General features: G+C 41.9%; 1 protein-coding gene across 2 annotated transcripts in view; it reads left to right on the top strand.

Moving 5' to 3' along the window:
• The first annotated feature begins 1,500 nt into the window (after nucleotides 1-1,500).
• LOC106611131 (forkhead box protein N2) overlaps nucleotides 1,501-17,015 on the top strand; it is a 57,085-nt gene continuing 41,570 nt past the window's right edge. The window contains exon 1 of one of the 2 annotated variants that reach the window (XM_082978390.1): nucleotides 1,501-1,675. The gene's annotated coding sequence lies outside the window, so the exon portion shown is untranslated. Of the gene's footprint in view, nucleotides 1,676-1,716; nucleotides 3,118-17,015 lie in introns of those variants that run through there. The other variant, XM_082978393.1, reaches the window with a different exon arrangement.

The raw sequence follows: 17,015 nt of genomic DNA, 5'->3' as shown, positions 1-17,015 counted from the left end.
GACAGAGGAGTGGGAGGAGGAGGACAGAGGAGGACAGAGGAGTGGGAGGAAGAGGACAGAGGAGCAGGGGGAGGAGGACAGAGAAGGACAGAGGAGTGGGAGGAGGAGGACAGAGGAGGACAGAGGAGGACAGAGGAACGGGAGGAGGAGGACAGAGGAGCAGGAGGACAGAGAAGGAGGACAGAGGAGTGGGAGGAGGGGGACAGAGGAGTGGGAAGAGGGGGACAGAGGAGCAGGCGGAGGAGGACAGAGAAGGAGGACAGATGAGCAGGAGGAGGGGGACAGAGAGGAGCACAGAGGAGTGGGAGGAGGAGGACAGAGGAGCAGGAGGACGAGGACAGAGAAGGAGTACAGATGAGCGGGAGGAGGAGGTCTAAAGTGAGTCAGCTATCACACTCTGATGTGAGAGTTACAGTTTGGTGTAAACTCAGTGATGCTTAGAGAGCCCATAGAGTTGCACTGTGGCCCATAGGCTCTCAAATGAGCAATAGGCTCCACTCAAGAATACACATAATGCACCCCTTGCCATTATACTGTAGGTCTACATGACTGTGTAATACTGTGCAAATAAGTCAAGCGTAGGGGCATCATGCATCCCAAAAACCTGAGGGGGCACAAATTACGTGAGGATGGCTGGGGGGTTGTCCAGAGGGGGGGCTCGGTCTTCCGACCATAAATTGGCGAATTTTGCATTTTTTAAACACCTTAAACAGCTTTTTCCTGCAACCTAGAGACATAATCATTATGCTTAATTCTATGTAAAAAAAATATATATATATTTATCTGCATATCTAAGCATACCTCTTCAGCTGTCCGTATCCTCCTGCTTCTTTTTTTAAAGAAACAAAATATTTTTCTCTGCTCAAATTTGGGTAAAATATTAAAAGGAATGTGAGTCTTATTCAGTACATTTAGTTTTTGCTTGCGTTTCTGAAGTCTACAAACCTGGCCAACAGGCATGTCAGCTAAGATAGTTAACTACTCTAACTTGATTGACAGCCTGAAAAGGCTTCTTGGTAGCTAGTTATGATGTTGGGAACTTATCTGAGCTAACTTCATAAAATTGCAAGGTGGCTAGTCATATTACAGAAGAAAAAAAAACATTTTTAAAAAGGAAAAATCTGAAGGGGCACGTGACCCTGTTTCCCCTATGGGCATGATGCCTCTGGCTGGAGACCCCGCCAAAGTAAAGCAGATGCCTTTTCTTTTCCTTTATCCCCACTTTCACCACCAAATGTTGTGCAATTTATTCTAACAGTTGGAATTAACTGTATTCTTTGGAGACATAAAACAATGCTACTGTGCGCTTGATCAATCTTATTTAATTGCGTTTACAATACGCCATATTCTAGTTAGGCTACATAATGAACTCCTGTGAATAAAAAAATAAATACAAATTGTGTAGCGGAGACCGCGCACACAAATCAACGCTGTTCTTCTGCGCTGCGGCCAGTTGCCAGGGTATGGAAGGGAGGGGTTATGATTGGCTGAAGTGGGTTTGTTGCCTTGGCGACGGAGAGGGGTTTGGTAGCGTTACTGTGCGGCGTGATATCTGCGCGTTGCGTGTATGGGGAAGCAGCTGCCGATGTGATCTCTGACACTGAGAAACTGAGACAAACACCTGAACACACGATTCCAGCCATACGGCTATTTTACTGGAACCGCGTGTATGATTGTAAGTAGTTGAAAATATGTCTTTATTTCATTTTATGGTGTGAGATATTACGGAATGCTTTGTGTTTTCCATGGCTGGTGAAAGGCAGCGCGAAGTAAATGAGAGCAGTAACTGATAGCTCGAGCAGCCAGCATGGCAGTTCTATAGCGGACAACATGCAACGTTACTTCCCCCATTTGTTATCCGAACTCTAGTTTTGCGTTATGGTATGGTAAACTACATAAACAATGTTATATGGAAACGTTTCAATTATTTAGTCTTTGTGTTTTAATTTTTGCTTACCTGAGTTTCTCAACTCCACAATATATACTAAACTAGAGCTACCTTGCGCTAAGAAGTTGTTTTGGGCGTTTTGTCTTCCATGTGGCATTAGCTATCGAGCTATGTAGCTATGTAGCAAACTTCTTTTGTGACCGAGCAGTAGCCAACAAGATACAATTGACCGTCCAATGTTTTTATTCAGATTTGAGCATGCATTAAACACTTTTACAGACTTAGATATCAATTGCAACAATGTGTAGCGACGATGGATATCTCTATCCAGTTTGGATAGCTTTGCTACTTTCCTAAAAGTTTTAATGGGTCATATCAAATGGCTAGTTTTCGCATGCAGTCATTCGATGAAAATGTATCGTTCTAGTTTCTTGAATGTGTTATGTATACTTCGCGTTTCATTCGACGTTAGATTGCCATGAGTCATGACACGGGTCTGCCTGCGAGTTCAACCATTTGTCAGACACCACACAGTTAACTGCCTGAACTTATTTCATGTATTAAATGGTGTCATGCCATTTGTGTAATTTGGAGCATGGAACATTTTTAAAGTAATCTGAAATAGTATTTTAAACCTTAGTCGTTGATTTGTTAATGCAAAAACGCTTTTTAATTTGAGGAGAAAGTGTAGGGCAATTTTTTTAGGCGACAGTAGCGGGGGGTTACCATGTTTGTGACTTTGTAGCCAATTTGCGGTGTTGTCGGTCTATCAAACAGCGATAGTCGATGTGATAACTACATTTATTGTGTGAAAATGATGAGTGAATTATTTCTGTTATTGATTCCTCATTGAGTGAAATTGCCCGTGACACGTGGTCCAGGGGATATCGAAGAGCTGATCAAGCGAAAGATGGCTCGCTAACCTTTAATTTCTTCCGCTCAACCTATAATGTCCCATGAGTTGGCCTGCACTCAATGCAATATATATCTGGGTGGACGTTGAGTCAAATCCTCAAGCACTCACGTGCAGATTGTCCCGCGTTGCAATCTTGTCAGTTGAAATGGAGCGTGGTCTTTGACAATGCATTATGGGACAGCGACACAGCGCACTGATGATGGAATAAGTCACCACAGCAACTCTGAAGACCCTCATCACATATTGGAGCATATCAGCACATCCCTGGACATGCCATGGGTTTAGTGTCAAATTGCCTTTGGAGTAGCTACAGGTAACTGCCAAAATAAAGGTAACACCAACATCGTTGGTTGTGCATCTCTAAGCAATGTTCTATCGATTCCTGGTGTCATTTCATGTGCATCTGAGCAATTTCCATTAAAGCAGGCAGAAATTCAGCTGGTGTAACTTAGCATTGCGATAAAGCCGCTCTCACTACACTGGAAGTTAATCAGAATGTGACTTCTAGATTAGAAAAACATCTATCATACATGTCAGATTTAAATACTGGCTGATATCATAACACAGGAGGTCGTCTTCTCTCGAATGAGCCATTGATTATATTTTAGCGATATTCCTACCTCAAGATATGTGTAATTTAACAGAGGTTCCGCCTCTTCAGTCCAGGGTGCATTGCATGGTACTGTTGTGAATGTCAGACTCAACACTCCGAGGCACATCGATCTGCAGGTTGAACATGGTGAGATTGTAGCCCCCTGAATTTGTTTAGCCGATTTTACAGTCAACTAGCTACTTCACATGCTGATATTGACTTTGGTATTATTGTGTGTAGCTATGTTTGCTAGTCTGCCAATAGAGAGCATTGTATTCCGGGGAATTCGCTAACATTTTACTAAATTACTCACGATAAACGTTCACAAAAAGCATAACAATTATTTTAAGAATTATAGATACAGACCTCCTCTATGCACTCGATATGTCCGATTTTAAAATAGCTTTTTGGTGAAAGCACATTTTGCAATATTCTAAGTACATAGCCCAGGCATCACGGGCTAGCTATTTAGACACCCGGCAAGTTTAGCACTCACCAATATCAGCTTTACTATTATAAAAGTTTCATTACCTTTTGTTGTCTTCGTCAGAATGCACTCCCAGGACTGCTACTTCAATAACAAATGTTGGTTTGGTCCAAAATAATCCATCGTTATATCCGAATAGCGGCGTTTTGTTCGTGCGTCCCAGACACTATCTGAAATGGTAAATCAGGGTCGCGCGCGTGGCGCAATTCGTGACAAAAAAATCGAAATATTCCATTACCGTACTTCGAAGCATGTCAACCGCTGTTTAAAATCCATTTTTATGCAATTTTTCTCGTAAAAAAGCGATAATATTCCGACCGGGAATCTCCTTTTAGCTAAACAGAGGAAAGAAAACAAAGCATTCGGTCGACGCGGGCACGCGCCTGAGTCTCACAGTACTGTAACCAGCCACTACCCAAACACGCTACTTTGTTTCAGCCAGAGCCTGCAAAGCCACGATTCAGCTTTTTACCGCCTTCTGAGACTCTATGGCAGCCGTAGGAAGTGTCACGGGACAGCTAAGATCCTCACTCTTCAATAAACAGAGACAAGAAGAACGACACCTTGTCAGACAGGCCACTTCCTGCCTGAAACCTTGTCAGGTTTTTGCCTGCCAATTGAGTTCTGTTATACTCACAGACACCATTCAAACAGTTTTAGAAAATTTAGGGTGTTTTCTATCCATATGTAATAAGTATATGCATATTCTAGTTACTGGGTAGGAGTGGTAACCAGATTAAATCGGGCACGTTTTTTATCCAGCCGTGAAAATACTGCCCCCTCGCCATAACAGGTTAACATGGTAAATTATAGGAATGGGTGGTTTTGGGTGGATTATTCCTTTTAATAGGGCATTGGGCAACCACGAGCATCCAGAACAGCTTCAATGCGCCTTGGCATAGATCAGGGATGGGCAACTGCTCCCCCCCCCCCCCCACAAAAAACTTTTTTAATATATATGTAAGTATGTATATATGTCATACATACACTAGGGCTGCGGGTTGCAAAATTCCGGGAACTTTAAACAAATTCCCTGGTTTTCCTGAAATCCCGGTTGGGGGGAGATCCCGGAATCGGCAAGAAATAAGCTGGAAATCTGTAATCCCCCCCCAACCAGGAATTCTGAAAAACAAACATTTTTATTGAAAGTTCCTGAAATTTAGCTACCCACACATTTTTGGGAACTTAGTTTGGGTCTCACCTTGCTGTTGAGAGTTATAATAGTAGAATACACAAGGTGACAGTTCTATTAGAGGTCGGCCGATTAATTGGAATGGCCGAATAATTAGGGCCGATTTCAAGTTTTCATAACAATCGGTATGTTTGGATACCGATCGGCCGTGGTATTTTTTTATTATACACCTTTATTTAACTAGGCAAGTCAGTTAAGAACACATTCTTATTTTCAATGACGGCTGAGGAATGGTGGGTTAACTGCCTTGTTCAGGGGCAGAACGACAGATTTTTACCTTGTCAGCTCAGGGATTCAATCTTGCAACCTTACGGTTGGTTAACTAGTCCAACGCTCTAACCACCTGCTTTACATTGCACTCCACGAGGAGCCTGCCTGTTATGCGAATGCAGTAAGAAGCCATAGTAAGTTGCTAGCTAGCATTAAACTTATCTTATTAAAAACAATCAATCATAATCACTAGTTAACTACACATGGTTGATGATATTACTCGTTTATCTAGCCTGTCCTGCATTGCATATAATCGATGCGGTTCGCATTCGCGAAAAAGGCCTGTCGTTGCTCCGTGTACCTAACCATAAACATAAGTCTTTCTTAAAATCAATACACAAGTATATATTTTTAAACCTGCATATTTAGTAATATTGGCTGCTAACATGAATTTCTTATAACTAGGGAAAATGTGTCACTTCTCTTGCAACAGAGTCAGGGTATATGCAGCAGTTTGGGCCGCCTGGCTCGTTGCGAACTGTGAAGACAGCCGACTTCGCCAAATGGGGGATGATTTAACAAAGGCGCATTTGCGAAAAAAGCACAATCGTTGCACGACTGTACCTAACCATAAACATCAATGCCTTTCTTAAAATCAATACACAGAAGTATATATTTTTAAACCTGCATATTTAGCTAAAAGAAATCCAGGTTAGCAGGCAATATTAACCAGGTGAATTTGTGTCACTGCTCTTGCGTTCATTGCACGCGGAGTCTGGGTATATGCAACAGTTTGGGCCGCCTGGCTCGTTGCAAACTAATTTGCCAGAATTTTACGTAATTATGACATAACATTGAAGGTTGTGCAATGAAACAGGAATATTTAGACTTAGGGATGCCACCTGTTAGATAAAATAGGGAACGGTTCCGTATTTCACTGAAAGGAAAAACGTTTGTTTTCGAGATGATAGTTTCCGGATTCGACCATATTAATGACCTAAGGCTCGTATTTCTGTGTGTTTATTATATTATAATTAAGTCTATGATTTGATATTTGATAGAGCAGTCTGACTGAGCGGTGGTAGGCACCAGCAGGCTCGTAAGCATTTATTCAAACAGCACTTTCGTGAGTTTTGCCAGCAGCTCTTCGCAATGCTTCAAGCATTGCGCTGTTTATGACTTCAATCCTATCAACTCCCGAGATTAGGCTGGTGTAACCGATGTGAAATGGCTAGCTAGTTAGCGGGGTGCGCTTTTTAAATGCGTAATATCTGACCGCAAAACATAATTATGAAATGGATAAGTACATATCCTAATCTCAGAGATTCAAGAGGGCATTTTGTAAAATTTGATTCTTGAGATTATTTTGTTGACCGTTTTCTGAGAATGACTGCTACACTAAATCCATGAGGTAATGGATTATCACAAGATTGTCTGACTGTTTGTGGCCAATTCAACATTTTTTCTTCTCCATAGGTGTGGCAGTTGGTGTGATAACGTACAATAATAGTATCCCCTCTCGTGTCTGTGTGATCATGTCTCCCCTTTTCTCCTTTTACAAAACAGAGGATGATGATTTTGATTGAAATGTGTTGCCTACTGTAGTTGTCTTGTTACGCAGGCAAGTGCATGTGTGAGATTAGGGTGAGGAGGGGCAGTGTTCCTGTTTTGTCAAACAGATGCTGTTTGCTGACAAATGTGCCACAGATAAGCAGGCCTGAGACAAAAGTAGGGAAACAGAAGTGATCAACCGGTCGTTAGTTTACTGCCAGGAATTCAGGCCCATAGTGTGTTTGTGTGTGAGCACACTGTACATGATTGGTTTTCATGGAACCATATGCTGTTAAAAATGTTTCTACCCTGTGCGTTTGCAAGTTTAAAAAAAAATGTTTGTGCCATAATGTGCACAAGTATACATGCTTGTAAAGGGCTGCAGTCAGAAGGGTAACTATTTTAGCTGCCTGAAATAGTCTGAGACGTTCTCTCTTTCATGGCATTCATGACTATAAATATGCCCTGCCCATAACCCTAGTAATGCTGCTGCTAACCCTGCTATGTAATGGCTATCTCTCAGTGCAGGCACGTGGTGGAAAGATTGTCACAAGTGTGTGTGTAGGGGTGTATGTGTGGTTGATCATCTTGGCTGCTCCACATAATAAGGTTATTTAAATTCCCCCCTATTTGCGCTCAGCACTGTGTTGACAACAACACACTAACCATATTCCACAGTGAAAGAAGACATGCCATTTTAATCAAGGAGTGCAATAGAAAGAGCCCGGTGCTTCAATCTTGGTGAATATTCTGTCCTTGTCCTCTGGGACATGTTAAAGTGTACCAGACTGACATTATCCATCTCACTCTGGAGACTAGGGAATGGAACACTAATGGTTCTGAAACATGTAGGAGGCTATAGGTGCTTTAACTCTTAATACATTAATCATGCCTTGCCTATAGGCGATAGTTCTATCATAAACATGTTTCACAAGGTAATATGCTTGTTATTTTGCTTTCCAAGAAGTAAATACTGTTAGATTGCATGTTCTTCACATGCATTAGTGTTAAGGATTTATAAGGCTTGTTACTTTAAGGCCTACCAGTCTGTGAATATAAAGCATTCCCTATTACGTTAACAACAATTCCATGTTATCACAGTATGATGGACTTTGACCCAGAATGATTAAAGGTTAGCCTAAACCTCTTCCGAACTATAGTAGTGGTCTGTATAGGGGATTGTGTTTTAGCTGGGGCTGTTTAATGGAGGCCATTAGGATTAGCAGCAGTCCTTAAAAAAGAAGTTGACATGTCTGTTATGGAGACAGAAATGGTTAACAAGCGCATTCGCGAAAAAATCGCTGTCGTTGCACCAATGTGAACCTAACCATAAACATCAATGCCTTTCTATAAAATCAATACACAAGTATATATTTTTAAACCTGCATATTTAGTTAATATTGCCTGCTAACATGAATTTCTTTTACCGAGGGAAATTGTGTCACATCTCTTGCATTCCGTGCAAGCAGTCAAGGTATATGCAGCAGTTTGGGCCGCCTGGCTCGTTGCGAACTGTGTGAAGACCATTTATTCCTAACAACGACCGAAATGAATTGCCAGAATTGTACATAATTATGGCATAACATTGAAGGTTGTACAATGTAACAGCAATATGTAGACTTAGGGATGCCACCCGTTAGATAAAATACGGAACGGTTCCGTATTTCACTGAAAGAAAAAACATTTTGTTTTCGAAATTATAGTTTCTGGATTTGACCATATTAATGACCTACGGCTCGTATTTCTGTGTGTTTATTATATTATAATTAAGTATAGGATTTGATATTTGATAGAGCAGTCTGAGCGGTGGTAGGCAGCAGCAGGCTCGTAAGCATTCATTCAAACAGCATTTTCGTGCGTTTGCCAGCAGCTCTTCGCTGTGCTTCAAGCATTGAGCAGTTTATGACTTCAAGCCTATCAACTCCCGAGATTAGGCTGGTGTAACCGATGTGAAATGGCTAGCTAGTAAGCGGGGTGCGCGCTAATAGCGTCTCAATCGGTGACGTCACTCGCTCTGAGACCTTGAAGTAGTTGTTCCCTTTACTCTGCAAGGGCCGCGGCTTTTGTGGAGCGATGGGTAACAATACTTCAAGGGTGGCTGTTGTCGATGTGTTCCTGGTTTGAGCCCAGGTAGGGGCGAGGAAAGGGACGGAAGCTATACTGTTACACTGGCAATACTAAAGTGCCTATAAGAACATCCAATAGTCAAAGGTATATGAAATACAAATGGAATAGAGAGAAATAGTCCTATTATTCCTACAACCTAAAACTTCTTACCTGGGAATATTGAAGACTCATGTTAAAAGGAACCACCAGCTTTCATATGTTCTGAGCAAGGAACTTAAATGTTAGCTTTTTTACATGGCACATATTGCACTTTTAATTTCTTCTCCAACACTTTGTTTAAACCATATCGAACATGTTTCATTGTTTATTTGAGGCTAAATTTATTTTATTGATGTATTATATTAAGTTAAAATAAGTGTTTGTTCAGTATTGTTGTAATTGTCATTACAAATAAATAAATTAATAAAAAATACAAATTATTATTTGTTAAATCATCCGATTAATCGGTATCGGCTTTTTTTGGTCCTCCAATAAATCGGTATCGGCGTTAAAAAAATCATAATTGGTCGACCTCATTCTGACCCACTGGAATTGTGATACAGTGAATTAATTATAAGTGAAATAGTCTGTCTGTAGACAATTGTTGGAAAGATTACGTGTCATGCACAAAGTAGATGTCCTAACCAACTTGCCAAAAATATAGTTTGTTAACAAGACATTTGTGGAGTGGTTAAATAATTTGTTTTAATGACTCCATCCTAAGTGTATGTAAACTTCCGACTTCAACTGTAGATTTAGAGTAATTGATGTGTATATTGATGTAAAGTAATTGTTTATTGATGGTCTCAGCATGACTCCCTGGCTAAAAGTTTAATTACAAAAATAAACCAACCACGCATAGAGAACACAATGTTTGAAGGTCATTGTTAAATCACAGACCTTTTCATGACTGGCTGTTGATCAGACTGGTACTTTAGTTAACATGAACGGCACCAAACTCGCCAGTTTTTGTTCCGACAGGCAGTGTGTTTTCTAATTCTAACGCCATCTCAAACCCCACACGCTACTCCAGAGTGTTCAGATAGGCCCAGTCGCTACACACATCATCATCATCGTTGGACCACCAGTTGTCTTCACACCTTGAGTGTTAATTGGGTATAAAGGGTGTTGAGTGCAGCACCTTAGCACACTGGAGTCAATAGAACAATAGGAGTGACAGAGGTTAGTTAATAACCTCTTACATCTAGACGTTCCGCTAGCGGAACACCTGCTCCAATATCCAATGATAGGCCTGGCGCGAATTACAAATTCCTCAAAAATACAAAAACTTCAATTTTTCAAACATATGACTATTTCACAGCATTTTAAAGACAAGACTCTCCTTTATCTAACCACACTGTCCGATTTCAAAAAGGCTTTACAGCGAAAGCAAAACATTAGATTATGTCAGCAGAGTACCAAGCCAGAAATAATCAGACACCCATTTTTCAAGCTAGCATATAATGTCACAAAAAACAAAACCACAGCTAAATGCAGCACTAACCTTTGATGATCTTCATCAGATGACACACCTAGGACATTGTGTTATACAATACATGCATGTTTTGTTCAATCAAGTTCATATTTATATAAAAAAACAGCTTTTTACATTAGTATGTGACGTTCAGAACTAGCATACCCCCCGCAAACCTCCGGTGAATTTACTAAATTACTCACGATAAACGTTCACAAAAAACATAACAATTATTTTAAGAATTATAGATACAGAACTCCTTTGTGCAATCGAGGTGTCCGATTTTAAAATAGCTTTTCGGTGAAAGCACATTTTGCAATATTCTCAGTAGATAGCCCAGCCATCACGGCTAGCTATTTAGACACCCACCAAGTTTAGCCTTGACCAAACTCCGATTTACTATTATAAAAGTTTGATTACCTTTTGTTGTCTTCGTCAGAATGCACTCCCAGGACTGCTACTAAAATAACAAATGTTGGTTTGGTTCAAAATAATCCATTGTTATATCCAAATAACGGCGTTTTGTTCGTGCGTTCAAGACACTATCCGAAGTGTAAATAAGCGTCACGAGCATGGCGCATTTCGTGACAAAAGATTTCTAAATATTCCATTACCGTACTTCGAAGCATGTCAACCGCTGTTTAAAATAAATTTTTATGCCATTTTTCTCGTAAAAAAGCGATAATATTCCGACCGGGAATCTGCGTTTAGGTAAAAAGACGAAAGAAAATAAAGCATGGGGTCGACGCGGGCACGAGCCTGAGTCTCTCAGTACTGTAACCAGGCACTATCCAAACGCGCTACTTTTTTTCAGCCAGAGCCTGCAACGCCACGATTCAGCTTTTTGCCGCCTTCTGAGAGCCCATGGGAGCCGTAGGAAGTGTCACGTAACAGCAGAGATCCCCTGTAATGGATAGAGATAATCAAGAAGGCCAAGAAATTGTCAGACAGCGCACTTCCTGCATGGAATCTTCTCAGGTTTTGGCCTGCCAAATGAGTTCTGTTATACTCACAGACACCATTCAAACAGTTTTAGAAACTTTGGAGTGTTTTCTATCCAAAGCTAATAATTATATGCATATTCTAGTTTCTGGGCAGGAGTAATAATCAGATTAAATCGGGTACGTTTTTTATCCGGCCGTGAAAATACTGCCCCCTAGCCATAACAGGTTAATCGGTCGACCTCTAGTCAGAAGTTTACATACACCAAGTTAACTGTGCCTTTAAACAGCTTGGAAAATTCCAGAAAATGATGTCATGGCTTTAAAAGCTTCTGATAGGCTAATTTAACGTCAATTGAGTCAATTGGAGGTGTACCTGTGGATGTATTTTAAGGCCTACCTTCAAACTCAGTGCATCTTTGCTTGACATCATGGGAAAATCAAAAGAAATCGGCCAAGACCACAGAAAAATTATTGTAGACCCCCACAAGTCTGGTTCATCCTTGGGAGCAATTTAAAAACGCCTGAAGGTACCACGTTCATCTGTACAAACAATAGTACGCAAGTATAAACATCTTGGGACCACGCAGCCATCATACCGCTCAGTCATCATACCGCTCAGGAAGGAGACGCGTTCTGTCTCCTAGAGATGAACGTACTTTGGTGTGTAAAGTGCAAATCAATCCCAGAAAAACAGCAAAGGACCTTTTTAAGATGCTGTAGGAAACAGGTACAAAAGTATCTATATCCACAGTAAAACAAGTCCTATATCGACATAACCTGAAAGGCCGCTCAGCAAGGAAGAAGCCACTGCTCCAAAACCGACATAAAAAAGCCAGACTACAGTTTGCAACTGCACATGGGGACAATGATTGTACTTTTTGGAGAAATGTCCTCTGGTCTGATGAAACAAAAATAGAACTGTTTGGCCATAATGACCATCGTTATGTTTGCAGGAAAAAGGGGGATGCTTGCAAGCCGAAGAACATCATCCCAACCGTGAAGCACGGGGGTGGCAGCATCATGTTGTGGGGGTGCTTTGCTGCAGGAGGGACTGGTGCACTTCACAAAATAGATGGCATCATGAGGAAGTAAAATTCTGTGGATATATTGAAGCAACATCTCAAGACGTCAGTCAGGAAGTTAAAGCTTGGTCGCAAATGGGTCTTCCAAATGGACAATGACCCCAAGCATACTTCCGAAGTTGTGGCAAAATGGCTTAAGGAGAAAAAAGTAAAGGTCTTGGAGTGGCCATCACAAAGCCCTGACCTTTCAAGCAAGGATGCCTACAAACCTGACTCAGTTACACCAGCTCTGTCGGGAGGAATGGGCAAATATTCAACCTACTTATTGTGGGAAGCTTGTGGAAGGCTACCCAAAACGTTTGACCCAAGTTAAACAATTTAAAGGCAATTCTACCAAATACTAATTGAGTGTATGTAAACTTCTGACCCACTGGGAATGTGATGAAAGAAATCAAAGCTGAAATACATCATTCTCTCCACTTCTGAATTCAACTGTATATACACATCAATTACTCTTCAGTGGAAGAAAGATTACTAAGACATACTCAATCACATCAAGGCTCAGATGACTGGTTTTCATGGACAGACACCGTTGCAAGATGTTCACCACTCTTTGTTTACTGTTTCTCAGGCCGTCTAGACTTGACCGTTCATGCTGCTTTAGTATTCTGATCTTAGAGTTTTGATCATGGAATTCCCAGCGAGTCATGCAACTACAACTACATGTAAATGTGTCTATTGTCTCCACAGTGTATCCAGATTCCCCGGGCTGTATTCAAATGGAATTAGCCAGTCCGCAAACTAGCAGGCAATGTTAATAAAGGGATTGCAGATGGGTTAGGTTAACTCTTGGATTTCTAAATATTAGTTAGCTGGCTAGCATTTGAGGCCAGCACACATGTTCCTCACACGCTAGGAATGAATTTCCTCCAACATTATAATGAGAAGTTCTTCTCTGGAGAGTTGTGGGAAGAGTGCTGATGACGTCACCCACTGTATGCACTTTTGGTAGCCTGATTGCGTTCAGACTGAGGAGAAATCCGCACACGATGCATCCCTGACTACCCCCTGATGTGTCAGCCAGATCTGAACACAATCAGACCATAAAGCGACTTTTGTGCGTCTAGACCCGTCTTTTCAATTTGATCTTCGTATTAGGATAGCAGAAGTCCCATGTAAGTGTCAAGTGTAGACACCACCTCAGTGTTGCATGAAATAGTGAAACAATTCAATCCTGTATTCAACTCCGGCTGTATGATTTAAAGGTGCAGTATGCGGAAATTGCACCGCCATTTCCTGGTTGCAAATTCTAATAGTTCACCTAATTTCAATTTGTGACCAAAGAAATATATAAAATCATTGTCCCTTGTATCTAATCTGCTGTGAAGTATTTTTTAAATAACTAAAAATTGTATTGTGTTTTCAGTTTTTTGAAGCTGGTGTACAAAACCGAAAGTATGACACAAACAAAACTAAGAACGGGAAACATAGAAACAGCGCGCATAGAACAGATATACCGCTTCTTAGACTTGCTTTCAATGAGGGAGACAGATCTATTGTCTAACTCACATTTCTATGTGAATTTGGTCAGTTAGCCCAAAAAGTTACATATTGCAGCTTTAAAGGAAGTGAAAGAGGAGCAGAAAAACAACAGTGGTGTGCTGTCTCGGTTCTTTATTTTCGTCTTCCTGATTCATGTGAGGACCATCTCTCCTTCTTGTCGTCTCTGAGAGTTGTCCCTGTTGGGTTAGTAAGGTCTCCTCTTCTGCTCCTCTCTGGCCGGATCTGGTGGTTTCTGGTTTATCCCACTGAAGCAGCCAATTTGTCTGTTGCCGCTGCCTCCTCTATCAACCCATCAAGGCTCTTGTCTGTCTGCTGATATGATCTGGCCTTTGTTTGGAGGTTACTGCTTTTAATGACTGCAGCTGCTCACATTTTTCATCTCCTGACACACACACACCGCTCAGAGCCACGGACCAGAAGTTGTGTACCTTCTGAAAGCTTCTCTGACCCTCTCTATTTAAGACTAGTGTGACTTTACTAGTGATGGGGGGGGGGGGGGGGGGGGGTGAATTGAATTGATACAGTTACATACCGGGATATTGTACTGTATAATTTTGACAATATTGTAATATTTTTGCGCTAGTTGGCTGTACCTGCACCAAAACTCCAGTATTTTTCTTTCATAGCTTGTTCTCCATCTTCTTTTTAAGTAGAGACAATTTTGTTTTCAGCTATTTTATTTCCATGACTGATAACAAATTTTCTCGTGGCTCTCTCTTGTCCCTCTGCAGCAGACATATACTGAGCAATATGTTTGGAACATCAAATCACAGTATCAAATCGCAATACATATCGAATTGCAATACATATAGAATCGTGAGAATCCTAATACATATCGTATCGTCACCTACGTTTGGTGATATGTTATGGTGAGGTCTCTGGCAATTCCCACCCCTTCGACTTTACTGAGTGTTAAGGCTTTCGGGAATGTGTTAATTGGGCATGTTTTGGGATCTGCATGTGTTTGGCTGTGCAGAGTTCTTGGTACATGGATGGGCATTGTTCTGTGAATCTCTAGAACTGCTTTATGTTTTGAGGCTGTAGACATCTCTGAATATGACACAGCCACTTTGCATTTAGTCCCTCAGAAACCTCCCTCTGATTTCAGAGTGGGGTTGTCTGAGACTGTTGTAAGGGTCACTTTTGGTTTAATAAACAGGTTGGGTTTAGTAGAGACGCAGGACATAGAGCAGCTTGGCTGACACAGATCGGCTGTTGTCAGCTGCAGAGAAACAGACTATCCTCTACGGCGGTGTTGCTGTGCGTCAATAGGCTTCTGTGTAGTACAGTAACACAGAGTTTATACTTGTGTAGGCCTATGTTCAAAGAATGCATAACTCACATTGGTGTCAAATTATTACATTGCAATCCATGTCAAGAAAAAAGCTGAGACGAGAAGGTTTCTAGATTATGAAATAATTATTCTGTTATTTCATTGATTTGAATAGACTAGTATTAACAAGCATTTCTGAAATTCTCCACACGTTTCACCCACATCTTCTGGAATGAGCACACGCATTTTAATTTGTTTCGAAAGTTGCATAGTACTACCCTTTTAATACATGATTGTGCAGCTTGTGAGTGTTCTGCCACGTAGCTCTGTGTTAGCTGGGGCAATGTTTGCACACCGGCTGACTGAACTCTAAACCACATGACCCTTAAGAGATAGACTATCAGTGTTCAGTGATGGCTGAGTTGTACTTTGGAAGGCCTTCACATCGTTTACCCAGAGCATGCATTGACCAGCTGGCAAGTGTCTTCATTGACATTTTCAACTTCTCCCTCACCCAGTCTGTAATATCTACATGTTTCAAGCAGACCAACATAGTCCCTGTGCACAAGAACGCGAAGGTAACCTGTCTAAATGACTATCGCCCCGTAACACTCACATCTGTAGCCATGAAAGGCTTTGAAACCCACTCCAACTTGCATACTGCCCTAACAGATCTACAGATGACGTAATGTCTATTGCACTCCACACTGCCCTTTCCCACCTGGACAAAAGGAACACCTACGTGAGAATGCTGTTCAAAGACTACAGCTCAGCGTTCAACAGCATAGTGCCTTCCGAGCTGACAAGGTAAAAATCTGTCGTTCTGCCCCTGAGCAAGGCAGTTAACCCACTGTTTCCCAGGCGCTGACGATCCCTTTCCTCCTAGCTCATCACTAAGCTCAGGACCCTGGGACTAAACACCTCCCTCTGCAACTGGATCCTGGACTTCATGACGGGCCGCCCTCAGGTGGTGAGGATAGGCAACAACACATGTGCCATGCTGGATGTGATTTTTACATGTAGAATCACATGAAAATGTCAGCAGTCAGACATCAACAGCGCTCTGAACGATCGGTAGACAAAGGGAGATCCACATTCCACTGCCACCTTTTAGTTTAGCCTACTTTATTAATTTGTTTATCTTTTTTATTTTACCCCCTTTTTCTCCCCAATTTTGATCTTGTCTCATCGCTGCAACTCCCCAACTGGCTCGGGAGGTGAAGGTCGAGTCATGCATCCTCCGAAACGTGACCCGCTAAACCGCGCTTCTTAACACCCGCTCAACCAAGAGGCCAGCCACACCAATGCGTCGGAAGAAACACTGTTCACCTGACGACCGAGGTCAGCCTGCAGGCGCCCGGCCCGCCACAAGGAGTTGCTAGAGCTCAATGAGCCAAGTAAAGTCCTCCTCTAACCCGGACGTCACTGGGCAAATTGTGCGCCGACCAATGGGACTCCCGATCATGGCCGGTTGTGATACATCCCGGGATCAAACCCGGGTGTGTAGTGACGCCTCTAGCAATGCGATGCAGTGCCTTAGACCGCTGCGCCACTGGGTAGCCCTAGTTTAGCCTACTTCTGTTTTAACTTTGGACTAGTAACAACTTTCTTCCAATATGCCCTCTCTCTCTGTCAGTCCTCTCTCTCTCTCTCTGTCAGTCCTCTCTCTCTCTCTCTCTGTCAGTCCTCTCTCTCTCTCTCTCTGTCAGTCCTCTCTCTCTCTCTCTCTCAGTCCTCTCTCTCTCTCTCTCTCTCTCTCTCTCTGTCAGTCCTCTCTCTCTGTCCTCTCTCTCTCTC

Source organism: Salmo salar, chromosome 01 (genome assembly GCF_965601325.2).
Source record: "Salmo salar chromosome 01, fSalSal1, whole genome shotgun sequence".
Lineage (NCBI taxonomy): Eukaryota > Metazoa > Chordata > Actinopteri > Salmoniformes > Salmonidae > Salmo > Salmo salar.
This window is presented reverse-complemented; position numbering and strand designations above follow the sequence as displayed.